We start from the raw sequence: 26,134 nt of genomic DNA on the forward strand, positions 1-26,134 counted from the left end.
TGAAATGTGTCACTGTCCTGGGATCACTTCATCTCCACTAAACCCATACACGGACGTCTGTGGATGACCTTGGACGGGGTGGACCACTCTTTACCCTGGTCTCTACCTTCGGACAGTGATGCTGGGCCCATTAGATTTTCTCTGGTCATCATTCAATCAGCAGTATCCGTGATGCAGAATACTGTGCCCTTTTTCGATCTGTCATATATCAAAATATTCCATTGGAAAGTCTGTTTCCTTCATCTTGCTATTGTTGTTACATAGTTAAGCAGCCCCAGCTGTTCAGGAAATACCACCGCAATGAACACATTACTGGGCAAAGAAGAATGAATGGAGGTTCCTGACAACCATTCCACCGGCTACAAAGAGGCCAGGAAAAAAAGAGCCCAGGTTACATGAAATACAGAGTTATGAATAAAATCCCTCCGCTGCCTTTTATCACCTCATCACAGGCCAGACTGAAATAAGCAGCTGGAGAACACTGACTATAATCTCCTCTCAGTACCGGTAAGATGTTTCTTCTGGTTCTTTATCTGTATTTTCTAAACTTGACATGTATTGCTTTTAATAAGAAAGGCTATTTTTAATGGTTAAACTTGGACTGGGGCTGGCTTTCAACAATTTTGTTTATGCTCTGAGCAAGACAATGACTTTAAAATCTATCTTTATATCTCTCTCCTCAAGCCGACCACCTTTAAATCCTGACTGTTTCCCCTTTACTACTTAATCCATCCAATAATAAACAAAGTCGGCACAAATCAGGCAGAAGAGAGCAGTGAACCTACGCCACTATGCTGTATGTAGCAAAGCAAGAGGGGGCCCCTGCACAATGGCTGGGTACCATTTCATCCCTTCAAGAGGAGGAAACAGGCTTTGGGAGGTAAAGGACTTGCCCCAGGCCACACAGCTAAGGAGAAAGGATGGTTAAGGGATTCCTGGCGAGGTCAGCTGACTACAAAGCCAGGCCCTTTTCCTTCCTGGTGCTGTGCTGCCTTCCCACCCTTGCTGATCACTGGAAGAACAGGTATTGCTATCTTTTACACTTTTGTTTACCTACAGCGCTGAGCCCTCTTCCCCAAGGTTGCAGCAATGTCTGTGCAATAAAGTTTTGAAATCTCCTGTGTTCACATGCATAGCCCTCCTCCAGCTGTCCCCTTAAGGTGTAATCAGTGTCGTCACCCCACAGACATGTGACCAGGGAATTTGCTTAGGGCAGTTCCTCAAGGGTGAGTGAACCCACAGGGAGAGGGTAGGAGAAGAGTCTCAAGACGTAGGAACCCAGCAGGTGGGTGGGCAGAACCTCGGTGGGTGATGGACAGAGGCTGGAGCGTGACCAGGTGGCCTCGGTGGGGTCCCCTGATAAACCTGGAAGCCAGGCCCAGCCACCCGGGGTCGGGTGGCCTGCTCCAGAGGGACACACTTGCAGCATCCTTCCCTACGTCTTCGGAAAGGCTGTCAGCTAGTCTCCTGCCCAGTCCACGTGTGTTTTCAAATGAAGGCAAGCTGACCCCTCTGGTATGATCTACGGCTGGCGTCATCCTGTATTTCTCCCTCAGTTAAATAACCATTACAAAACTGAGTTCAAAAACCAAAAAGGTGCCCCAAACCCTAAGCATTTCCTACTAGAAGACACTTTGTGTAATGTAAGGCTAATTTGCATCAAGAGAAGACATTTTCATCGATGGTACTTGCCTTACCCCTTCCATCCTACTATAAAGTAGGTTACTTTATATCCTTTTTGGAACACGACAAGGTAGAAATACAAATTACTCCATCAATTGTTGTGAAAATCTCTTAATTTCCTTAGCTTAGATTCCTAGAAGCATAATTCCTGGGTCAAAGTGTACAAACCATTTATCCATTCACATTTCCAAACTGCTTTCTAGAAAGGGCAAATTATTTCGACTGCCCCGTCATTATATGGGGGCCTCAGTGTTGCCCGCCCCCTACCCACCGACAGACAGGCTTCTTCGGGCCACCGTCCAGCCCATCCCCACAACACGGCCACAGGAATGGATACCTCTGTGTCACTGTCACCACTGGGTTTAATCTTCGCTTGTTTGCTCAAACAATGGCATCTCAGATTAACTGGGTTTCGTTCATTTACCTACGGGAATCTTCATGTTCATTTGCATGGGCTCTTTAAACATCAGGAACAGCCACTTGTCTGGAACATTCAGTGCAAGCATGTTTTCCGTAACGTGTCAAAATGGAGATCAGAGTACATCAAAAAAGATTTTCAAGAATACTGCTACCCAGACATCAGAGCATAGTTTTCTCGATGGTACCAGATCTCCCTCCCGGTTGGCACTGCCCACAGAGTGGCAGCCCATCTTGTCTCTATATTGGCTGGTCTTGAGGCTGCCAACAGTCAGAGGCTGGCGTTCTTCTGAGCAGTCTAGCTCTTCCCACAGAACATTCCTTGATAAGTCTTTCTAGACTTTTAGCCGCAGTTGAAGCTAAACTCACAGGTCTGTAATTTGCAGAAACCACATTTTTGTTTTCTACTCTGAAAACGGGTACTTTTTATCACGTTGAATTTTCCGTGCCCTGTTTGCCAGGTATTCTTCAGAACAGCAGGGTGGTAGGGGGAGGGTAATCTCATATTTACAAGAATCCCCCGGACCTCAGAAGTTATGCAAGCCGTAGCACAAGCATCCAGTTTTATGTCCTTTCTTCTCTGCTGTGTCCCCAGTGCCTAGAACTGCCACGGAGAACAACTAACACATAACGGATGGAGGGAGTGGGGGAGGGGTGATAAGGAGATGCCAGGAGGGGAGTGAATGAATAAACCCACAAAACCACCCAGCTCCCAGCGCAGCAAGGGGCTCTCTCACACCCTCTTCACTCCTCCTAGGTCTGATCAATGCTTACTTTCATCTTTTCCATCCAAAGCTCACTCTCCAATCAAAAACACATTTTTCTGATTGTCCACCAACATGGTCATCGAGTTTGATTTACTGAATTCTACTGCCTCGGCAACTCCATATATTAACTCGAGCTAGAAATTAAAAAGCCACTACTTTGATGTAAAAGGCACTCCAGCGTAAATGATAAGAGAAGCCAGCTCCTGATCTAAATGAAGAGCGGAAGTGCTTCTAACTGATTTCATCTCCATCAACCTCAGGACACCTAGGCACAGCCCAGATCCTTAAATTAGTGACACCTGATACACTGCATATTCCATCGCGCCCTTTAAAATCCAGTGCTCCTTGCTTGGCGTGTGGTCCCCGGACCAGCAGCGTCAACAGAGAACGTGGCACAAGTGTTAGAAATGCAGACTCTCAGGCCTCACCCCAGACCTTCTAAATTAGAACCTCTGGGGGTGGAGCCCAGGAATCTGTCTCAAGAAGACTGCTTCTTAAGCATCTCGATTCAAGTGTGCAAAGCGCTGCTCCAGGACACAGAGGGCTGATGTCCTTTCTGACATTTCTGACGTAACAGCCCATGTTAGATAAACACTTTAGCAAATGTCTTAAAACGACTGATTTAGTAAAACGCCAATGTTCTATTTCCCCACCCTTTCTTATTTCCCCTGATTCTGGAAGAACGGTACAGCACTGAAGGATCATTAAAGTAACACATTTTTAAAAGACATATAACAAGTGTGAAAGGCTTTTAAAGCATGACAAAGTCAATGACGGAATAATGGAAAAATTAAAAATCTCCTGGAAGTAGAGGCAGAACTGCACCCAAAATGTCTCTAGGACTTATTCTGTAATAGGAAAATAAACATCTCCTGTAGCCTCACTCCCTCTTTTAGAGGAAACTGCCCTTCCCCTCCGCCCCACAAAGTCCTCTGGGTCCTGGAGCTCTCTGCCCAGTGACCACACCCACCTCCCTCCTGGGGCCCGCCTCCTCCAGGGAGCCCCCTGCCCATCCCTAAACAGCAACACAACTAAATTCCAGTGCATGTCAAGGGTTTTTAAATAAGCTTTCTGGAAATGTCAAACCGCCCTCCTTTGGGACCCTCACGAAGTCACAGCGTTCTGAGTCCTCCAAGATCCAATCGGAGGAGCCACTGTACTGACAGCACCAGCAGGTTGACCACAGTTGGACCAGCGATAATCCCGATGAAAGTTCACGTGCAAGTGCTCCAAGCACCACGGGGCACCTGGGCATGCGCATTTTAGATCTGATCACTGCCCCCATCAACTTCCGGAGGTGGAGACCATTATCCCTCTCCTTTTTCTACATGAAGGGCTAGAGACTTGGAGGGGAATCGCTCAGTCACACAGCAAGCAGTGTGCAGGAAGGGAAGGCGCAGAAATCTGAACCCAGTTCAGCCTGATTCCAAAACGCCTGCTCCTGATTTAAGGGATGGAGAAACAGTAGGAGGGGCGGACGGTGCCCTGCGGGGAGCTGCCTGGACCGACCCATCCTTCCCCACTATGGCTCTAGCGCGCGGGGTGTGGGAGGGGTGCCCTGCTTCTCACATCCTGGGAACCGAGCCCCACAGCTGCGGTTCTGCGGTGGCCTCCGCTCCTGTCTTCGTATGGCTTTAACTTTATGGCAACAGCAACTAGAAGATGGCATCACCCTGAAGAGGAGGAACCGTTTTTCAGGCTGTGGCTGGATTCACCGTGGACATGGAAAACCCTCTCTCCAGGGAGAGAACCACTCAGGCGAAGTACCCTTGCTGCTGACCTTCTGGAACCTCTGACTTCAGGCACTTTAACTGAGACAAGTTTGACATTGTCGCCTGCAGACTCCTCATGGGTTCTCATTACACAGTTCTCCATATGAAGTGGGACGGAGCTGGCCCGTCCGTGGCCCATCAGAGGCCCAGGTGCAGGGCCAGTGCGTCGTCACAATTTCACGACCCACCCTTAACCGAGGGGCTAAAGGTCAAAAAAAGAAACAAAAGCTCACTGCCCTGGGGGGCACAGGAGGCAGAGGGGCAGGAGGCTGGGGGCAAGCAAGCAGTTGCGGGAAGACAGAAGAGATGGAAGTGGCACTGTGCCCACCGGATGGACACGCCCGTGGCCAAAGCTTCTCAACACTGGCCCACAACCGTGCAGGGCTTTCTAAGAATAAAGGGGGGGTGAGGTTCAAGAGAAGAAGGCCCTTGTGCTAATCTCAGTCACCCCAGTACTCTTGACCCTCTTGTATGACTGTGTTTGGGGGTGCGGATGGGGAGGCTGCATTCACTAAAGGATTTAATTTTTCTGAATGGCAACCATCTGCTCTATTCCAGACTGATGCAGAAGCGGTGGCTGTGTGGTCCATGATGCAGACACGGAGGGGGAACCCCCAGGTCCCACCTGGGCCCCCCTGAACTGGTCAGCCGTGAGCCTGGACCACAAAGTGATGATGAGACTAAAACTCGCATGGAAGTTCATTCCAGACCTCAAATTCTACCATTTTTTAAAAAACGTTATTGAAGCATAGCTGATTTACAATGTTATGTTAATTTCTGCTGTACAGTAAAGTGATTCAGTTATACATATATACACATTCCTCTTTAATATTCTTTTCCATTATGGTTTATCACAGGATATTGAATATAGTTCCCTGTGCTATACGGTAGGAACTTGTATAAATCTATCCTATATATAATAGTTTGCACCTGCTAATCCCAAACTCCCAATCTTTCCCTCCCCCAAATTCTACCATGTTAACATCAGGATTCCTTTCGTAGGCCACTACAAGTGACTCCTCAACTGAAAACCTCGATAAAGTTCACAGGCCTCTGTCTGATCTGAAATATTCAGGTTACTCAGGTGCCCTCAGGTAAACATTTTTCTCCCTCCTGCTCAGCAAATCACTGAAATACGCTAAGGGTAGACCCGGGATCAACTGTCAAGATGATAAACTCATCTACATGCAGCTGTGACCAAACATTTGACTAGCTTCTTAAAAAGCAAACAGAAAGCCACCCTCCATGTCACTGGGCACTCTTCACTGTCAGGACACAGACCCCCGCGTCGACTTTCCAGAACGAGGACGACCTTGCTCCCCTGACCTCCGTCACGCTGGCTACATCTGTCTCCGTGAGCAACTCCAGCCCACCTTTTGTTTTAGGCACAGTTAATTATTTTTCTGCTTTAATGCTACTTTCTTGTCCTAGGGCAGTACGCAGGTCTAAGATCAGGAGCCCCCTATCTGGATGGTGTTGCCCCCCTTACACTTAAATGTGTTCTACAAAAGCCATTCTTACAAGAGAGCAAAGCTGATACGCTACCAGAATGATCTGTGTGTGTAAGTCAGCACATCGAGCACCGGGCCCTCCAGCAAGAGCTCACGGCGCACCGGGGACAGGACTCCAGCCACAGTCCACTGTGCTGTATTTCGGTCACATCTCAAATCCCAGAGCCCGTTTAGCCAACTTCTCAGAGACTGCCTCCTGGTCTGAGTGCCTGACTCCGCTTTGCCTCGTGCTAATTCGATGTGGACGTTTGAATGATCCCCTCCATGTGGAGAGGCTATCGTGGATCTCCCGCCCAGGGGATTAAGAGTCTGCAAGTGAACTGTTTATCCCAGGGCAGAGAATGAGGACGAGCTACTTCCAGATAAATGGGGCCTCGGACTTCCCTGGTGGCGCAGTGGTTAAGAATCCGCCTGCCAATGCAGGGGACACGGGTTTGATCCCTGGTCCGGGAAGATCCCACATGCTGCGGAGCAACTAAGCCCGTGCGCCACAACTACTGAGCCTGCGCTCTAGAGCCCACGAGCCACAACTACTGAGCCCACGTGCCACAACTACTGAAGCCCGCGCGCCTAGAGCCTGTGCTCTGCAATAAGACAAGCCACCAAAATGAGAAGCCCGCGCACCGCAAAGAAGAGTAGCCCCCACTCGCCACAACTAGAGAAAGTCTGTGCACAGCAAAGAAGACCCAACACAGCCAAAATAAAAAAAAAAAGGGGGGGCCTCCCCTGTGGTTTCACGGGGTCGACTCCCTGGAAACGCCTGTGTGAGCACCAGCTAGTACAAGAGAGAAACATCAACAAGAACGGTCCCAGGAAGTCCCCAGGGACGGGGACACACACACGCGCACACACACACCCCCCGGTGAACACGCCATGTGACAGCGACAGGACAGAGAGAGGAGGCGCTGCCACCGGGCTCTGCTCCCCTCCTGCTGCTCCTCCAGATTATCTAATGGGGAAGAAATCGGACTGCTCTTCCAGACTTTCTTCTCCCAGCCTCCCATCCTGCTGCCAAGGGGTCCATCCAGGGCTTCTCGACCACCTGCAGCGGAAACGGCGCAGAGAATCCCAAGACGTCTGCAAGGCTGACTTCGCATGGTCAGAAAGCTGCCCGTTTCCAGAATGGGAAGGCTGCTCTGCAATTCGGCACCCCGCCCTGTGGCTCGGGGAGCCCCCCTCCCGCTGGTCCCAGGCCCCCTCCAGCACGGGCGCACCAGACAAGGGCAACACACACCACGGGGCTCTGCCGCCTGCTTCCTTTGATTAGACCATCCGTTTCTCTCGAGGGAGATCGCAGGGTGTGGAAGACCCACATGCACGTGCTGGCTCAGATACTGGGGACCCCATAAAGAGACAGCATGATTTGGGGGGGGGTGGGGGACAAGTCGTTCTTGGCAAAGTCTATTTCTGAGTTATGTTTCAACAGTGAACTTGTCAATTGCTGGCTTCCTAACCAAAGAAAAGGAAATAGAATTGTGCTCAGACCAATACGCAAGATAACCCGATCTCCAGGGCCCCGCAGATGGATAAGGTAAATTGCTAAGGGCTCCCCAGCGGAGATGCTGTGGGTCTTACTGGGCAACGCTGAACAAGGAGACATCCACCTGTGTCACACAGAGAGGGTTTCCAGTTCCTTCCATTCCCCCGTTCACTATGATCACTCCCCCCTGACAAACACAATTGAAAGAAACGTTAAAGGTCATGAAAGGGGAAAGCCTTTCCAAGGAAGCATGTATTCACCGGCCTCCCCCTCCCCAGCAGGGCGGCGGCAGGAGGCAGATGGTTGTAGCTATGGTCCAGTCCAACTCTGTGTCTTTCCCAATCCTCCTGAGGCAATCTGCTGCGAAAACTGATCCCAAGTCACTTTTTCTCCATCTAAAAGCAAGAATTAGTCTGCACTTCCTCGTTAACAGAGCCTTCGGCCGCCACGTGACTTCCTGAGCCCAAAGGAGCCTGTGGCCGGAGGCCCGCTTCACCTCCCAGCGTACCGCCTTCGCGGGTGGGTCTGTCTTTGGACAGCTGGGCCCTGTGGACGTCTCTGTTGACAGCTGTTAGGACACAGGGAGGGAGTGGGGAGAGGGCCTGCGGGGACGTCCCTGCAGAGAAGTGCAGAAGGCCCCGTGCCACCTCTGACCTAGGCCATCAATGCCTGCGGCCATAGCCCGAGGGCCCAGGAAGGTTGGGGGGGTGGGGGAGTGTACAGAAGCCTCCAGCCTCACGTTTCTTCGGAAATGCTCCCCACTAAACGCCCCAGACCTCAGTGATGAAAGAAACGCACGCTTGAGCATCCATCCCATTGTACGTGCAACGAGCCAGTGGGACTTAGGAGATGAACCCCTGGTAGGAGGCAGGCTGAGCTGAGCGGGTGAGGGGCACACAAACTGAGGATGGGGACACTTTGGGACGACCCCCTGGGAATTATCGGAAAACCACAGGACCATGAGTCACCTCAGCCCCAGGAACCCACGTGGGGACTTCAGGCTGAGCAGAGACTCAAGGTGCAAGGAGATGACGGAAGAAATGGCTGATCAATAGCGAACAACCTAATGCTCACCGAAAAGGGATCAAGACAAACAGATACACAGACAGACAGATGAAGGCATGTTTGAGAGAATCTTGTGCCACTGCTGAAAGGTTAACGGTAAAGGCCGAGCAGCACTGTAGAAGAGCTGGTGACCATTTCCACGCAGCGTTATCCTAAGGTCATCTCTGCACACAGAAGAACAAGGCTGGAGGAGGACATGGGAAAATGAACACAGGTCATCTGTCGAGTTGGTAAAATCAGACTGGGGCAATTGTTCTTTAATGATTATCTCCTACGGTGCAGTAACATCACATAGCAGTAACATCGCTTGCGTATTCTTTACATTTAGAGGACAATGTCACTGAAAGTCGGGGGAGAGAAGCAACGCTCTGGACGGAGACAGAGTAGCAGCTTTTGAGCAAGACCAGCCGGCAGCCACGTGGGCAAGAAAGGAGCCCACGGCGCCCAGAGGAACAGGGTGCGACCAGCTCCGCGGCTCCAACTCCTTGACATTTACCAAAGTGCTGCTTGAATCGCAGCCTTGGAATGCACAGGCAGGCTTTCGACATGCACAGAACACAAAAGGCATTTCTTTTCTAATTACAAGTTTCCCTAAAACACAACCAAGACGTATTTTAAAAAAAAGAATTCCACATTCTGGGGACATTCACATATTTCTGTAGGGTTGTATTTGCCTGAACTGTATCTGTAAGATGAAAGAGTATTTTTTTAAAGTTCAAAACCCCCATTATACATTGTTTCTGGTATTGTGTAGGTCTGCACATGTGTAACTGGCTGGTGAGCAAGGACACGATTTGCGTGATTTATGGGAAATACCCTCCAATCATAACCTGGTTTTTTTCGGGGGGGGGCCCATTGTCAGCTCAGGCGTCAGGCTGGTCATTACAAAAAGGCCGAGGTGGAGACATCGTTCTTGGGCAAGAACACACACACTCAGAAGTAGAGCCTATTCCTAACCCACCTCAATCCAGCTCAGCAGATCAGGACTCTTTTCTCCCACCTTTTCCAGCCCACCAAACATCTGACAGTTCTCCTTCAAGGGGAAAGAACAAACGTGCCTCCCTGCCTTGTCAGGCAGGCTTCCCAAGGTGCCGTTCAAAGGGTTTGCCCGCCACTGTTCTTTAGAATTTGCCCCCAAGACATTCTTAAAAGATGACAGGGGAGTAAAAATGGTGACAGGTAAGAGAACATACAAATGAGTTAAAGATGCTGGCCTGTCCCGTTCATGGCTTCTGCCGCATGCATTCCCTATCAGACAGTTTAGTTACAGACCTTAGTGGTTTACGGACCAGAAGTGCCAGGAAACAACCAGGAAATGCAACTCTACACTGGTCTCTCATTGAGCTGAGCCTGTCCGTCTACCAGCGGGGGAAATGGTTCTTTGGAGTTGTAGGATTTCTTTGCTTCTGAGTTCTGAGATGGGAACACGTGATTTGGGAGGTAATGCACAGTTCATTCCTTTTCTGGAAGATAATGTTTCTGCCCTGTGTCAGGCTGGCCTCTCTTGACCCTTGATCTCTTGAGGGGAGGGACAGCACCTTCCCTCCTGGACTGGGGCCAAAATGGCCACTAGGGATCGTTTTTAACTGCATGGTAAACCAGCCAGAATCTTGGGAGATGGGCCAGCTTGAATCTTTTTTTTTTTTTTGTATTTATTTTATTTTATGGCTGTGTTGGGTCTTCGTTTCTGTGCGAGGGCTTTCTCTAGTTGCGGCAAGTAGGGGCCACTCTTCATCGCGGTGCACGGGCCTCTCACTATTGCGGCCTCTCTTGTTGCGGAGCACAGGCTCCAGACGCGCAGGCTCAGTAGTTGTGGCTCACGGGCCCAGTTGCTCCACGGCATGTGGGCTCTTCCCAGACCAGGGCTCGAACCCGTGTCCCCTGCATTGGCAGGCAGATTCTCAACCACTGCGCCACCAGGGAAGCCAGCTTGAATCTTCAACAGAGGCAGGAAATGTTTCAGCATCTGAGGCTCTCAGAGCACCGTCTCTGTTCACCTGGGAACGCAGTCCCTGACCGACAAGGCGCTCCGCACCCAACCACCTCCGGGTCGGAGCATGAGCTCTGCAGGGAATGATGCTGTGAGCGCCCCTCAGGAGGGAAGGGGTTAAGTGCCTGTGAATCGGGCTGCCCTGGGCGCCGACGACTACCTCCCAAGGGGACACCAAAACCCCAGTGGAGATGCTCACGTCAAGGAAAACCAGAAGTCTTTTTGAGCAACTGTGGATCTCTGAACCCTGCGACGGACAAATCACAACGAGAAAGATGCCAATATCCCCGAAGGGAAACTATTCTATTCCTGACGACATGATCAACTCCTGGGTCCCTTAAGACCTCAAAAATAATCCTAAAAGGAAGTTCCAGAACAGTTTCACTGGCCCTTAAAGTGTTTTTTCACAGCTCTGAGAAGCAGAACTCGATGGCACAGGCACATGGGGTGAAACGTGCTGCTGTTGGTTTGACAGACGAAGGTGCGGCAAGCCACAGCGCCCCGTGATCCTTCCCCAAACAACGTGCACCTCCTGTGCGCCCAGAAACACAGCAGACGGCCCCACCAATAAACAGCCCACCAGTAAAGGCCAGGGCAGTATGGAGAGGATGCTGGGGAAGCCCCGCCCCGCGAGGTCATCCCTGATGTTTCTGCATCTGCCCTGAGCTTCCGCCTCACGCCCCCAGCAGCTGCTGAGCAACAGCTCCGGCTGGAGAAATAAACTCCCCTCTCAGCCTCCTCCTCTTCTGCCCACCCTGGAAACCCTGGGATTCCCCAGGCTTCTCTCCCAGGCCATACAGTCACCCTGGATGAGTTCATCCGCCCCCGTGGCCTGCCCTGCATCTCTGGATGACCTTCAGAGGGATGCCCCCTGCTCAGATCAGAGCTTGAGGGCCGTTGGCCCTACAGCCTTTCCTACAAGCCCACTCAACTGTCCCACAGAAGCTTCGCACGCACCAACGGCGTGGCCACCAGGGAACTCATCCCGGTCCCTCCCCCAAACTCAGAGCCACCGTGATCCACCTAAGCCCCCAGGCCCCACGCCCACCCTCGGCCTGGCCTCTGCCAAATCCAGTCAAGCATCAAGTCCGGTACAGGCCCCTCTGGGATGTCTCCCGAATCTCCCCCTTCCCTCCGTCCCCACCGCCATCTCTGGGCCAGCGGTTCTCGGCGGGGCGGTTTGCTCCACAAGCGGCATCTGCTTAGGACTGTCTGGAGACGGTCCTGGTTGTCACAGTTGGAAAGGGGGGCCACTGGCCTCTAATGGGTGGGGAGCCCAGGGACGCTGCTGACCATCCCACAATGCACAGCACGGCCCCGCTCAAGGCGTCAGTACGGCCGAAGGTGGAAGTCCCTGTCGCAGGTCCACACCACCCCTCTCCTGGATTCTACCAGCTTCCCCACTGGACTCCCCTCTTCCAGTCCCTGCTTTCCCAGCCCGTGCGCGACAGGGAAGCCAGAGCGATCTCTCTCTCCAGGACACACATGATCACAGCCTTAATCTCCCCCAATCCTGGAAAGCAAAGCCAATGACTTGGAATCTCCCCACTCACAGACAGCTGCCATTAACACCATGGTGTTTTTCTTTCTGGTCATTTATCTGGGCGTATTATATAGATTTTTTTTAAATCAAAAGAAATATATTTTTTTTGTTTTACAAAACTGAGATAGTATTCAACCTACTATTTTGTAACAGTTTTTAACTTAACATTTCCCCACATCGTTTTGATGTCTATCTTTAATCTGACCATTCACAAGTTGTCGTGGAGTGCACACTTCAGCTTTCCTCTCTCTGAGTCAAATGTTATGGGACACCTCACGTGCAGTGCCAGGGGTAAGCCTAAGACATGGCGCCTCCAGGGGTTCCCACTCCCAGAGCTGCCGCCGTGACAGTGCCACGCTCACCTTTCACGGTCATAGCATCTTGGGGCCAAACATCATCATCAGGTCTAACTTCCTATTTTACAGCCAAGGACGCTGTAGCCCAGTGAGGCGGGGGGGTCGGTACCCAGGCCACGGAGCTGGTCTGTGACACACCGATCCACGGCACTTCCTCCTCCTTCTGGAAAGGGCCGAAACACGCTGCTCTCTGGCCTGGAGCGTCCATCGCCACGTTCCTCCCAAAGATGATTACAGTTTGAGATCCTATGAGATGCTGGGAAGCTTATGACCCTACAAGGCAGGTCTTATCTTCATTTTACAGATAAAGGAACCAAGATCAAGAGCAAATGCCCCACACCACGTGCTGAATCACACAGCGAGTTGGTGGTATTTTAGCTTCCTAGGGCTGCTGTGTTGAAGCTATTAGGCTGGGTGCCTTAAGCAACAGAAACGTATGGTCGCACAGTCCTGGGGGCTAGAAGTCCAACAAAGTATCTGCAGGGAAGGTTTCTTCTGAGGCCGTGAGGGAGAACCTGACCCAGGCCTCTCCCCTGTTTCTGGGGGTTTGCTGGCCATCTCTGGTGCTCCTTGGCTTGTGGATCTCTGCCTTCATCTTCCCAGGGTATGATACACATTTATCTCCCAATTCCCCGTTTTCTATAAGGACACTAGGCATATTGGATTAGGACCCACCCTATCCCGCTATGGCCTCATCGTAACCAATTACATCTGCAATGACCTCATTTCCAATAAGACCATATTCTGAGGCACTGGGGGGTTGCGACTTCAACACATGGATTCTGGAGGGGACACAATTCAACCCCTAACAAGTGGTGATACAAGGATTCAGTCAGGCTGACTCACCTCCAAGCCAGTGGGGTCCTGGGAAAGCTGACGTGGAGGGTCCCAGAGGACGGGCCATCTAGGGGTGGGCACTCCAGACTCTGGAAGGGGAAGGCTTGGTTCTGGACAAGGCCTCTTCCACCGCCAGCACTGACCCAGAGGGCTGGACACCTGCATCCCTTTGCAAAGTCATGACTATTCCCCAAATTGGAGAGCTGTACCCCTCACGTTCCTTCTCTGAGTCCAGCAACCATAGAAACTCAGCAGGGGTGTGTTTATTCTTTAGAACAGTCACCCCCAAAAAGCACAGTGCACAGGATGCCCCCCGCTGTCTCTCTGCACGTGGCCAAAGCCCTGGAAAGGCGCCCCAAGGCAAAAAGACCCAAAGAACTTGCTTGAAGAAAAGGACAACTGAGCCGGATGAAAATTCAGGGCCAACCGCATTCTCCAGAACCCTTTTCTCGATAAGATGGGATTTCAAAGCACTGAAAGGAAAACACCAGTCCTACACAGGACAATGCTGTTCGCCCCACACCTCCTGGGATGCTGCTCCCTGGGGCGTGGCTTTGGCGATGGGAGTGGGGAAGTTCTGGAAAAGGCCTCACGGATAACTCTGACACTGACTCTAGAAAAGTCACTCATCTAACTGATTCTTCCTAACATGAAAGCAAAGTGCACCCTTGCTTCTGTGTTCTTGTTTCTCAGAGACTGAACCCACTGTTGCCAAACCATTTAAAATAATCTCAGGAACTGGAAGTTTCTGAATGCTGGGTGAAAGAATTAATCCATTTTCCATACCTAGAGACTCTACCAAGCTTTCAGAGTAAGCTGAATACCAGGAAGATGAAGGGCAAAACCTATCAGGCAGAGAAAAGGGGAAACGGAAGAAACACCTGCATCTCAGGGAGCTTGGCAGTGGGCACAGCAGGGTGACGGAGCTCACCTCCTTCCCCATATGACCTTGGGTGGGTTTCTCATTCCCATTTCCAGAGGGGGCAGCGGAGGCTCGGGAAGGTTGGAGGCCTTACCCACCGCCATGCAGCCGGACTATAGGGTTAGGATTCAAACTCAGGACACCTGCTGCTTATACCTCAGGTGCTTCCTGACCACAGGTCCCGGGGCAGAAGGCTGTGCAAGATTCCTCATCGGGGAAGAAACGTTCACGCTGTCTTGAGGGGAAACCGGTCCTGGACTTAGGGTCCCAGAAAATCCACGCAGACCTGACAACAGACAGCCGGCCGCCGTGTCGACACTTCAGAGGAATTCAGGGGAGGGGGTGGGGCAGACAGGGGACCACTTGTCCATCCACTCATTCATCCCACGAAAGGTACGGTGCCCCCAACCACGAGCCAAAAGAGAGCCTCCCTCTCCGAAAATTCAATGCTATTTTCAACGCTCTGAAAAGCTTTTATTTTGACCAAAATAAAAACCAGTGTTCTCATGTTCAACAGCACAATTAAAGTGAGAACGGGGAGAAATCTGATGAAGAAACAGCCACAAAAACACAGGATCAAGCCTCGCTCCTACTGGGATGCGGACAACTGCAAATGCAGCAGAGAAGGTTCCCCGAAGCCCCTGGAAGGCTCAGCCTTTCCTTGACCGTCCTGCGCGTCTTGGACACACAGCTGGCCCACAGCACAAGCGGTGGAACTGATTAGAGACGGGTTTAATTCACGGCCTGAGCGACTTGGTTTTGACACAAGAAATAACTTTCTGATGGACAGTTTCTCAGCTCCGGTTCCCGTGAGAAGCTGTAAGTAAACAAGCGTCTTCTGGTGGGATGAGTTCTGTCTGAGGGATGCCCGAGGGGACCTTCCAAAGCCAGGGCTCTGCACTGTTTTACACAGTGCCACACACAGGGGCTGTAATTATTACAATGACACTGCTGCCGCTTGCATGGAAGACTCCTAAGGATGTGCAGGTGAAATGTAAAGCTACATCAGCGCTACCTTGTTTACACACAGAGCTCTCAAAAGCACAACTTTCATCTAGCGATGTGCCAGTGCAAACTCATACCATAAATTACTCCCAGGACCCCAAGGAGAAATTCAAGAGAGAGACACAATTGTGGGAAAATCAAGTGAAAAGCCCCAGCATTTCGTCTTAAAGCCGCAGCTGCTTTCTTCAGCCCCAGTAGTGTTCAGCCCCTGTGCACGGGTCCAAGGCCTGGAGAAAATCAGGGCACCCAGCTGCAGCTTTTGTGGGAGGGGGTCAAGCAAAGCAGAACTCAGAAGCCCACCAAACCCACCCAGAGGGAAGGGTAAGACTGCCCACTGGGCTTCTGACTTTTAAGGAAACAGAGATACCCTCCTACACATGAGATAGGGCCAGGCAGGTCTGCCAACGCAGCTGTCTGTGCTTTCCAGCAACTAAACTCCTGCACCTTACTATAAAACAATGATGCCTGTCCCAACAGGAAAATCAAAGCGACAGCACATGTTATAAACCTCCAGCGACATGCCATCAGGCACCCCAAAAGGAAGGCTGAGCAGATGAACAGGCAACAGCTGGCTATCGTGCCTCGTGATTAAAGCGGTGGGCGCTGTTTTGCAGCAGACACATGACCACCTAAACGGCAGGGGAGAAGACAGAGCCTTGATCCCCAGACAAACCAGGTGGAACCAGAAAAACAGAAGCATCCGGAGGTTCCCGTTCGCAGCCGTGACCTGCACAGGCCTGCTGATTTCAGCTCAGAAAACCAGCCGTGTAGGACTCAGCCATCAACAGATGGTCACCAGACAGCCCCAGGTGTATCTCGGATCTGCCAGCTCACCAAAGCCTGTACCGTGGCTGCAATCGTCGTGGAGATGGCAAAGCACAGGGTCCCTGGAGGAGAGCACAGGGCAATTCGCCCAGCCATGCAGCGGCCTGTGAGGACTCGGCCACAGGCCAGGCAGTCTCCTGGGACCTCTACTCAGGAGGGGAGCGCTGAAGTCAGAAAGACCGCTTGTTAATTCACCTTGAGATGCTGAATTGCTGGAGCAGGTAACCTCTTGGGTCTCGCAGACAACACATTCTCACCTTGTGTATTAATTAGGATCATGTGGCCACATATGACTGAAAACCCCAGTAACAGTGGCTTAAAGCAGACAGAAGGGCAGTCCCGTCGCATATTAATGAGGTGTCCAGGTGGGCTGTCCCAGGTGAGGCTGGGGGCCCCATAAACCTGGACCCCTTCCAATTCCAACGTGGCCGTCATCCCTCCTCCTTGGGATGATCAGAGAGGAAGGGGCCACGGGACCCGCCCTTGTAAGGAGGGCATCCAGAAGCTGCCACGTAACGCCCCCAGCTGCATCTCAGGGGCGTAGCCATCCCCAGCAGCAAGAGGGTCTGCGTGGGTCTTCATTCTGGGCAGCCAGATGAGGACCAGTACCAACGACCAGCTGCACTGAAGGAGCATTTCCCACCTGCCACAGCTCGCTCTAAGCATTTTTCCACGCATCCCTCATTGAATTTCACTGGCAACCATGTTGCATAGATATCACTACCCCCCTTTTTCAAGGTACACGGGGGCTCTAACCTCTTACACGGAAGTCCAGCCCATGGCAGCTGGCTCTGGAAGGCTTACGGTGCACCCCGGGAAGAAGCAGAATGCGGAAGAAAAGTCCTTTAGGAGGGGTGGTCCGTGAGCCCAGGGAACTCTGGCAGGAAGGCAGGCCAGTCGCAGCAGGTACAACGTGGTTTGGTCCTTGGGCACAAGGCCCCTCCCGACCAACGGTGCCCGCCTAGCCAGGGCAGCCTGCCCCACCCCCCTTTCCCGGCACCTCCCTGGCGACTGCCCGAGCCTGGCAGGTCACAGGTGGCCAATCCATCATCCTTCCCTGTGCCAACCCCACGCTCCATGCGTGGTTTTTTCAGTTCAACCCTCCTAAAGCACCCTTTCCAAGGGTCCTGGGGACACCCTTTCATTGCCCTCCAGGATCTGACAGCATCAGAATCAAGTTGGCTAGGACTTCCCTGGTGGCGCAGTGGTTAAGAATCCGCCTGCCAATGCAGAAGACACGGGTTCGAGCCCTGGTCCGGGAAGATCCCATGTGCCGCGGAGCAACTAAGCCCGTGCGCCACAACTACTGAGCCTGCGTTCTAGAGCCCACGTGCTACAACTACTGAACCCGCGTGCCTAGAGCCCGTGCTCTGCAACTAGAGAAGCCACCGCAATGAGAAGCCCGCGCACCGCGACGAAGAGTAGCCCCTGCTCACCGCAACCAGAGAAAGCCCGCGCAGCAACAAAGACCCAATGCAGCCAAAAATAAATAAATAAATAAACAAATAAATTTATTTATTTAAAGAAAAGAATCAAGTTGGCTATTTACACATTAGAACAAAAACAGAGCCTTCTCAGCGACGAACCCTGATGACATCGACAGCGCCCCCTCTGCGGATTCCCCCTTGGGAGTCGCCCTGGGATCCAGGCGTTGCCAACACATTTGCATAAGAAGGAGCTAGACGGTGGGCCCTGTCAAAATATTTCGTGACGGGCCAGAGACGCGTTTGATGACACGACGCGCAGTTACCAGGGGATGTGTTCACAACATGTCTCCACAATCTGCTGGCTCTCAGAGGCGGGCTCTTTGTTTTGATCGGGCTGCGCGCGGGCTGTCACTCAGGTTCATACATTATGCAAGCCCGGCAGCAAGCTGGGGCAGCACGCAGGCCTGGGTTCAAATAATTAGGAGGAGGACCAAGCGTGGAGGAGGCAGGGCTGGGTGTTGCCATGGCGACGGCAGGGACCGCAGCCACGTTCTGATGAAGCACAGATGCCTCCACCAGAGCTGCTGGGCTGCCGAACATCATCAACGCAGTGAAGAACCAGAATCACTGAACACTGGAACCTGAAGCCTGATGCAGCCCACTGCTCCCCCCAAACCTGCACCTCATTCTCTGACAGGCGCCGTGTACACAGAACATGGCTGTGCTGTGCTATGACACGACATGGGAGATGCTTAGGCTGTAAGGCTCCAAAATCCCATCTCAAACATCTCATGAAAAAGAACGCACAGAAAAATGTTTAGCGGAAATTCCACCAAAATATTAACAATGATGTATTACAGGTTTTCAAAACAATAACTTTCCTTTCAATATGTGTTTTGTTTGGCATAAAATCTTCCTACGTTGCTCTACTTTGAAGTTCTGTATTCGTGTATTACTATTCTAATAGAAAACAATGCAATGCAATAGTCCATATACAGTGATGAAATGGTTAATACCTGCTTCAGGAGTACTTTTGACTAATGAGGCTTCATAAAAATCCCGAGTAATAGTCATTTCCTGCCTTCAGTGAAGTCTATTCACATCAGGTTATCAGTGGTGGTCCCTACACGCTGGATGTTTGGTCCCCATCCTGGAGATGCTCCTCCCATGTGTCTGTCCTGTTCTCCTTCTCCTGGTCTCGAGCGTCTGGCTATGACCACAGCATCCTAACCGGCCCGCCTTCATCCCGCTCCCGGAGCCTGATGAGGCCACATCTCACTGAAGAAGCCCACCAGGGCTTGCCCACCTTCCCTGCACACCTGGTCTCCACCTTCCCTGCTCTTCCAGGCCTCTGGGCACGTGTACCTGCTCACCCATCCCTCTGCCCAGACCACACCTCCAGGCTTCCCTTCTGCCAAGCCCATCCCCAGAAACCCGGCAAAGAGCTCCTCCTTTCCAGCCCCACCTCATCCCCGGGGGCTTCCCGCCCGGTGTCCCTGACCCGTCCCCGGGCTCCTCCACGGGGATACCAGGCACAAGGTCACAGCCATGGTCTGGCTTCACGTCCTCTGCTCCAAAAGCAACTCCGCTACAGTGAAAGGCTCAGAAGTGACACCTCGGCAATGCCCAGTGGGTGCTTTCCTCCATCTGCTCTGAATGACCTTCCCCAGAGCAGTCCGAGCCCCTGACTCACCGGGGGTCTTACACTTCCCTCTCCTCCCACCAGACTTGCTCTGGAGGACACTCGCCCAGCGAGTGAGTAGGACCTTGGCTGTCTTCCCCTGTGGGTCAAGGACACGGTGCCCACTCGGGTCATCCCTCCCTTCTTTGTCAGCAAACATGTCCTTCCTTTCCTAAGTTCACCTTTCCTCCCCCCAGTCAAGAACATCCCAGGACATATTTTCTAGTTCTGACCCCATCCTCATCACCCTTTGGCCAGAACTCAAAAATAATATTCAAACCACTGAGAAAAATCGCCCCCTTTCAGACAATCAGACCCCCCCATTCCCCCCACCAGTAACATACCTTTCTCCCGAATATAGCGCCGGACCTGACCCCAGCCACACAGACTCCTGTGACCCCTCCCGCTGCCTCAGCTGGGCTCTCCAGCGCCCGAGGCTTGCCGTGCGTCAGACCTTGTCCAGGGAGCCACGGCACAACTCACCCCGCGCTCACGGCCGCTACAGGGGCATCATCTGAGAGCCCGAGATGTGATTCTCTGTATGGCATCCTGAAGCAGTTCAGGTCTGGGAAGAGTTTACTGCTACAGATGCAGATGTCAAGGTTATGGAGCAAAAGAGAGCTGCACCCCAAGTCCCAACCCAGCACCTGGAGCAAGTCTGGAGAGCCCTCCCGTGAAACACTCACCCCCACCACGATTTGAGAGGCTGTGGCTGAATTCCCCCAGCAGGATCTGAATCCCCCTCAGCCTTCCACACACACACGTGTGCGCGTGCACGCATGCGCAACTCACTTTTCAGCTCACACACAGAAAAAAATTTTTAGTATTTAAAAATGTCTAATAGTTTAAAGAAATATGCAAATATTTAACTATGAAACAATAAGTTCTAAATGGATATTCTACAGCAGGTAAAATGAAAGAACCAGAACGACATGTATTAACACACTTTTTTTTCATTCACCCTGCAGAAGGATACCTTCAGCGGGTGTTACCCTTGTGGGTTCTTACACACACAGCACACCACTTACTAAGGACACATGCTCAAGTCACAGTCTAAAGAGATATAAATGGGAATTCCCTGGCGGTCCAGTGGTTAGGACTCCACGCTTTCACTGCCGAGGGCCCGGGCTCAATCCCTGGTCGTGGAACTAAGATCCCACAAGTCAAGTGGCGCGGCCGAAAAATATTTTAAAAATTGAATAAAGAGATGTGGATGGAAAGACACGAACCATGTCAACACAGTCGAGGAGGTGGTGCTGGTGCTAGTGGGCCTCCCAACTATGTTCTGTTTCACAAACATAAACACACAACCACACCCCACATAGAAAAAGCAAACGTTAAATTTTAAATCAAGGAGGTGCATAATCACATCCACCATGGTCTTCCCTGTGGATTTCAGAATTTGAACCATTTAATACCTTCAATGTTTAAGATACAAGGTTCTCGCAACCGTTATGAAGTTTCTTTTCAGCAAAGAGTCACTTGGGACGGCGGCTGCAGAGCTGATATCTGGCCACCAGCTCCAGAGCAGTTGGCCACGGTTCCGTGTTCTTCTGTAATTAGCAGTGACAGATTCCCCTTGAGGCCCCACTTCTGGACACACTGGTGTGATCTAACTTATCCATGAGGCAAGCTCGCACTGGAATTATCTTTAAAACGGAAATATTCCTCTTGGGTACTATACCTTATTAAATCTGACCTTTTTTCATACTACAAATACTAAGTGCTTCATAAAAACTGAAAACACTACAATACCAAAGAAAAATCTGAGGTAGAAAGTAATAACCTGGGGTGGCAGAGAGCAGAAGCGTGTCATTCATTCAGAGAAAAATGGCCAAAGTGAGGGGAGGGGTGAAGAGCCAAAAGGCAAGAAATGCACCCCAAAGGTGTCATTGGGAGGCTTCCAGAAGTGCACGTTCGGCACGGGCCTCCAGCACCCTAACCTTCCACTCACGCCCAGCCTTGCTGGAAGGACCACAGGACCTGCCAGCTGGCCTGGGAGCGCAAGGCTGGGGACGCACCAGCACAGGGAAGGGAACAGGAAAGATACTGAGACAAGGTCCTGACCCAGGACGGCTCAGGTCACCCTGAAACCTTGAAGCAGCAACTCTCAAAGCCACCATGTGCAGAACAAGTGAAGTCTGATAACCCGCTATTTCCAAATGAACTAATTTTCTGTTCCCAAAACATGTTTTGCTAATGTTTACCCGAGCTGGCATGAAGCGACGCAAATCTGGCTGCGTAGCTGCCGCCCGTAGATTTCTGTGTGTGCACGGCATTCTGCATCAGCAAGCAAGAGGTCAGCCTACAAAACACAGATAAATCCCCAAAAGAGTCAAATCAATTCGGATGCACTGTTTCTGCAGCTGCATTTAAAGTTCCAAAGGAAAGGAAAGGCCCATTTAGGTAAAAATTTCATAGCTGTGGCAGCCTGGAGAACATCAGGCAATAACAGGAAAATGAGCTCAACCCTAGAATATACTTGGATGCAAACTGATGAGCACTGCAGCTGACCCCCTATAATATTCCCCTCCCCGCTCCCTCCGGGGTGCAGGCGGGTCCGAGGGCGCGAGATGCCCTGAAAGCCAGGGGCAGGTTTTGGCCAGAGAGGGTCACATCTGACTTGGGTTTGAGGGCTCCCCCAGGCCGCTATGAGAAAGAACATTCCAGCGCTAACTAGAAGGCCGCAGCAGTGACCCACCGAGTGACGCTGCTGCCCAGGAGGGACCAGGGTGCCAGCAGCTGACGCCCAGAAGGTGAGGAATCTCAGCACGGGGCACGGGAGGGCGTCAGGTGTGCCCAGTAAGGTCTCTGGGGAGCCAAGGGCAGGTGCTGCAGAGGCCCGCCGGAGGATAAGCCACTACAGTGAGAACAACACGGTTCTCCGGACGCGCAGCCAAAGGCAACCAGCCCAGCGGATGCGGAGGTTCAGGAAAACTGAGTTCCGCACAGACGCAGGCTGCACATCCTGGACAAAGCGCACAGCAAGGCAGACCGGGGCCCCCCACACGATGCAGCAGGAAATCACCCGCGAGTCGGAGCGCTGAAAGCAGTGGACACGTGGGCCAAGGGCACAGTGAGCCAAGTCCCAATAGTAAGTCCCTACACTCAGTGTCTTGTCTCTTATTGCCGCTGTAACGAATTCACCACAACTTAGTGCCTGAAAGCAACACCTAGTCCGTATCTCACAGCCAAAATCAAACTCAAGGTGTCGGTAGAGCTGGGCTCTTTCTGGAGGCCCTTTGCCCTTTCCCACTTCTAGAGACGGCCCTTATTTTTTGGATCACGTCTCCATGGGTCCAACTCCTGTATCTGTCTTCACCTCTTCTGCTGTGACTCTGACCGTCCTGCTCCCTCTTGCAAAAACCCTTGTAATTACACTGGGTCCACCTGGATAATCCAAGATAATCTCCCACCGACTGGACCTTAATTTAATCGCTCCTGCAAAAGCCCTTTTACCATGGAGGGTCACATATCCACAGGATTCAGGGATTAGGAGGTAAACACATCGGGGGGCCATTATTCTGTCTCCCAGATTTAGTCTCCCAGATTTTCTGTTGTTTTTTGTTTTTGTTTTTCTGGCGAGGATTAGATGAGATTACATACTCTAGTTAACCGAAGCTTGATAAAAATTTAAATATTACTATCAAAAGCTTATTAATCATAGTGATTAACACTATTAAAATTAAAAACCTTCTAATTTTAAGCTTTTATTGTACATTGTCTAAATACAAGCTTAATGATGGATGTTATTAATGAAAAAAAGATAAGATAAAGCCTTGATAGTCTGTAAATCCCTACTTCGAAGCTTGTTAATTTGTGCTTGAATTGTGTCTGAAAACTTCTGTATTAATGTAAAATGGGTCTGTAGAAAAGGAGAAGCTAGAAAAGAAACAAACTGCAGGAAGCCAATTAAACCAGACAGATCAGGGCTGAAACTGCAAGAAGAGAAACAAGGTGTCCAATTACAGATTGCACTGGCTGGGCAGGCTAAGTGCGGAGCCCACAAAAGCCAACTGCTCCTGAAAGTCACCCACAAAAACCTACTGGAATTTTTCAGCCCCTGTGGTTCAGTAATGATGAGCGAGAAATTATTAGCATCTCATAAACTTGGAGCTCTGGGTCCCAACCAAAACACAGTCAAAAGTCACAGTTATGGAGGTGCCTTCAAGATGTCGGAGGAGTGAGACGTGGAGATCACCTTCCTCCCCACAAATACATCAGAAATACATGACATGTGGGACGACTCCTACAGAACACCCACTGAACGCTGGCAGAAGACCTCAGACTTCCCAAAAGGCAAGAAACTCCCCACGTACCTGGGTAGGGCAAAAGAAAAAAGGAAAAACAGAGACAAAGAATAGGGACGGGACCTGCACCTCGGGGAGGGAGCTGTGAAGGAGGAAATGTTTCCCCACACTAGGAAGCCCCTTCACTGGCGGAGATGGGGGGTGACGGAGGGGGAAGCTTCAGAGCCACGGAGGAGAGCGCAGCGACAGGGGTGCGGAGGGCAACGCAGAGAGATTCCCGCACAGAGGAGCGGTGCCGAGCAGCACTCACCAGCCCGAGGGGCTTGTCTGCTCACCTGCCAGGGCGGGCGGGGGCTGGGAGCTGAGGCTCGGGCTGTGGTCGGATCGCAGGAAGAGGACTGGGGCTGGCGGCGTGAACACAGCCTGAAGGGGGCTAGTGCGCCACAGCTAGCCGGGAGGGAGTCCGGGAAAAAGTCTGGAAATGCTTAAGAGGCAAGAGACCATTGTTTCGGGGTGTGTGAGGAGAGGGGATTCAGAGCACCGCCTAAACGAGCTCCAGAGACGGGCGCGAGCCGCGGCCATCAGCGCGGACCCCAGAGACGGGCATGGGACGCTAAAGCCGCTGCTGCCGCCACCAAGAAGCCTGTGTGCGAGCACAGGTCACTCTCCACACCGCCCCTCCCGGGAGCCTGTGTAGCCCTCCACTGCCAGGGTCCCGTGATCCGGGGACAACTTCCCCGGGAGAACACACGTCATGCCCCAGGCTGGTGCAACATCACGCCAGCGGCCGGCGAAGGCTTGCCCCGCATTCTGTGCCCCTCCCTCCCCACCCACCCCAGGGCTGAGTGAGCCAGAGCCCCCGAATCAGCTGCTGCTTTAACCCCGTCCTGTCTGGGCTGGAACAGATGCCCTCAGGAGACCTACACGCAGAGACGGGGCCAAATGCAAAGCTGAAACCCAGGAGCTGTGCGAACAAAGAAGAGAAAGGCAAATCTCTCCCAGCAGCCTCAGGGGCAGCGGATTAAATCTCAACAATCAACTTGATGTACCCTGCATCTGTGGAATACCTGAATAGACAATGAATCAGCCCAAAATTGAGGCAGTGGACTTTGGGAGCAACTGTAGACTTGGGGTTTGCTTTCTGCAACTAATTTGTTTGTGATTTTATGTTTATCTTAGTATTTAGAGCTTATTATCATTGGTATATTTGTTTATTGATTTGGTTGCTCTCTCCCTTTTTTTTAATCTATATATACTTTTTTTTTTCCTTTTTCTCTTTTTGTGAGTGTGTATGTGTATGCTTCTTTGTGTGATTTTGTCTGTATAGCTTTGCTTTTGCCATTTGTCCTAGGGTTCTGTCTGTCCAATTTTGTTTGTTTGTTTTTTTAGTATAGTTTTTAGCACCTGTAATCATTGGTGGATTTGTTTTTTGGTTCGGTTGCTTTATTCTCTCTCTCTCTTTTTTTATTACTTTTTTATTTTTAATAATTTTTTTCTTTTAATAACTTTATTTCTTTACTTATTTTTCTTTCTTCATTCTATCTTTTTTTTCCCCCCTTTTCTTCTGAGCCGTGAGGCTGACAGGGTCTTGGTGCTCTGGCCAGGTGTCAGGCATTGAGTCTCTGACGTGGGAGACCCGAGTTCAGGACACTGGCCCACCAGAGACATCCCAGCCCCACGTAATATCAAACGGAGAAAGCTCTCCCAGAGATCTCCATCTCAACGCTAAGACCCAGCTCCACTCAATGACCAGCAAGCTCCAGTGCTGGACACCCCATGCCAAACAGCTAGCAAGACAGGAACACAGCCCCACCCATTAGCAGAGAGGCTGCCTAAAATCATACTAAGTTCACAGACACCCCAAAACACACCACCGGATGCGGTCCTGCCCACCAGAAAGACAAGATCCAGCCTCATCCACCAGAACACAGGCACCAGTCCCCTCCACCAGGAAGGCTACACAACTCACTGAACCAACCCTAGCCACCGGGAGCAGACACCAAAAACAACGGGAATTACGACCCTGCAGCCTGTGAAAAGGGCACCCCCAAACACAGTAACTTAAGGAAAATGAGAAGACAGAGAAAAATGCAGCAGGTGAAGGAGCAAAGTAAAAACCCACCAGACCAAACAAATGAAGAGGAAATAGGCAGTCTACCTGAAAAAGAATTCAGAGTAATGATAGAAAAGATGATCCAAAATCTTGGAAATAGAATGGAGAAAATACAAGAAATGTTTAACAAGGACCTAGAAGAACTAAAGAGCAAACAAACAATGATGAACAACACAAGGAATGATATTAAAAAATTCTCTAGAAGGAATCAATAGCAGAATAAATGAGGAAAAAGACTGATAAGTGACCTGGAAGATAAAATAGTGGAAATAACTTACCACACAGCAGAATAAAGAAAAAAGAATGGAGGAGTCTCAGAGACCTCTGGGACAACATTAAATGGACCAACGTTCAAATTATAGGGTCCCAGAAGAAGAGAAAAAGAAAGGGACTGAGAAAATATTTGGGCAGATTATAGTTGAAAACTTCCCTAATATGGAAAAGGAAATAGTCAATCAAGTCCAGGAAGCACAGAGTGTCCAATCCAGGA

General features: G+C 51.1%; 1 protein-coding gene across 4 annotated transcripts in view; it reads right to left on the reverse strand.

Moving 5' to 3' along the window:
• AGAP1 (ArfGAP with GTPase domain, ankyrin repeat and PH domain 1) overlaps window positions 1-26,134 on the reverse strand; it is a 551,343-nt gene that overhangs the window by 412,373 nt on the left and 112,836 nt on the right. The gene's annotated exons all lie outside the window — the stretch shown is intronic.

The sequence above is a fragment of the Balaenoptera borealis genome (assembly GCF_965194805.1).
Source record: "Balaenoptera borealis genome assembly, chromosome: 6".
Taxonomy (NCBI): Eukaryota; Metazoa; Chordata; class Mammalia; order Artiodactyla; family Balaenopteridae; genus Balaenoptera; species Balaenoptera borealis.